Source organism: Octopus bimaculoides, chromosome 17 (genome assembly GCF_001194135.2).
Source record: "Octopus bimaculoides isolate UCB-OBI-ISO-001 chromosome 17, ASM119413v2, whole genome shotgun sequence".
Classification (NCBI taxonomy): domain Eukaryota; kingdom Metazoa; phylum Mollusca; class Cephalopoda; order Octopoda; family Octopodidae; genus Octopus; species Octopus bimaculoides.
Genome location: NC_068997.1, coordinates 19,522,193 through 19,523,836, shown reverse-complemented (window position 1 = coordinate 19,523,836; position 1,644 = coordinate 19,522,193). Strand labels below are relative to the sequence as shown.

The following is a 1,644-nucleotide window of genomic DNA, read 5'->3' as shown; positions in this document are numbered from 1 at the left end:
GTTCTGGGTTCAAATTCCGCCGAGGTCGACTTTGCCTTTCAGGGTTGATAAATTAAGTACCAGTTACGCATTGGGGTCGATGTAATTGACTTAATCCCTTTGTTTGTCCCCTCTATGTTTAGTCTCTTGTGGGCAATAAAGAAATAAGAAGCTCCTCTTGCCATCAATTATCAACTGTTACAGAGGAATCTCTGACCAAGTCACCATCGATTATCAGAACAGATGTAGCCTAGGTCTGAAGCAGGTTCTAGAGACATGCTTTAACAAAAACTAAGGGGTGCCTCACTTCCAGCACACTGGACGCCAACTTGGAATTTCTGAGGGCTTGTGCTATTGCTAGATGTTGAACCCATACTAGATTCATCCATCATTTTGACAGGTAATGTTTTTAGTCCTGCAGGGTTTCTAGCAACACACCTCACCAGGTAAACCTAGTGGAGATGACCTGACCATGCAACAGGTTGCAATTGGATTCCATGTTATCAGTAGCACTCAAGAGAGTGCCTCACAAATGACCTGACACATGTCTGTATTTGTATTTCTCACCAACCACTTGACAAGTGACATCGATTCATATCTCCATAACTTAGTGGTTTGGTTAACGAGACTGATGGAATAAATACTAGACTTTAAAATAAGTACTGGCGTCAGTTTATTTGATTAAGACTAGCACTACTACAAGGCAGTGCTCCAGCATGACTGAAGTCAGATGATTAAAAGAATTAAAAATCAAAAATTTTTTTAAAGTAAAAAAGAAAAACAATTTAAAAAAAAAAATTATTTACCATCATAAATAACTGGCCTTTTTAGCATGTAAGGAGTCCTGTCAACGGTCTCCTCTTTGTGTATAAAAACATTTTATACACTCTTATATTTTAAAAATTTATTTATGTAAGTTTAAAACATGTGATCTAAATTCAGGTACGAATCTGTAATGGATATGAATGCAAAGTTCCTAAAAATAGAATCATTAACAACACACAGTTCTCAATTAACATCATGCATAGTTAAGTAAACCAACTCTAAAGTCACTCAGCTATGAAATACAACCTATTTAATATGACTAATTATAGGAAAGTTCACCAAAGAATAGTTGGCTGAACTGTTATAACGTAAATGTTTACCACTAGTGCTGTATGCAGGTGTCCTAGGAGGCATGATGTTCACTAGAAAAGTATATTTTTCAACTAAACAAACAAAAACATAATTTATTGAAGAAAACGAGGCCAACATTCTTTTTATATGGAGCCAAGACAAGCCTGTAGCCATTAATTTATCCCCAATAAATCTTTTGTTTTTTATTTGTGGCCATGTTGGAGTACTACCTTGAAGGGTCTTAGTTGAGTTTATTGACACTTGTACTTATATTCTTTACTGAAGTCTGGTACTTATTCTATCAGTCTGCTCTGCTGAACTGCTAAGTTGTAGCGATGCAAGAGAGCGAACACATACACACACATGACAGGCTTCCAGAGTTTCCGCCAACCAATTTCACTCACAAGACATTGGTTGTTCCAGTGCCCAAAGTGACATGCAAAGCAAGCTTCTTAACCACATAGACATGGCTATCCCCAATGAAGACACTTAGTCAGTCCACAATGGTGAGAGAAAAAAAAAAAAAAAAAAAAAAAAAAAAAAAAAAAA

At 36.4% G+C, this 1,644-nt stretch overlaps 1 protein-coding gene across 1 annotated transcript in view; it reads right to left on the bottom strand.

Annotated features, from left to right (window-relative positions):
• LOC106877366 (PTB domain-containing engulfment adapter protein 1) overlaps positions 1-1,644 on the bottom strand; it is an 85,792-nt gene that overhangs the window by 10,915 nt on the left and 73,233 nt on the right. The gene's annotated exons all lie outside the window — the stretch shown is intronic.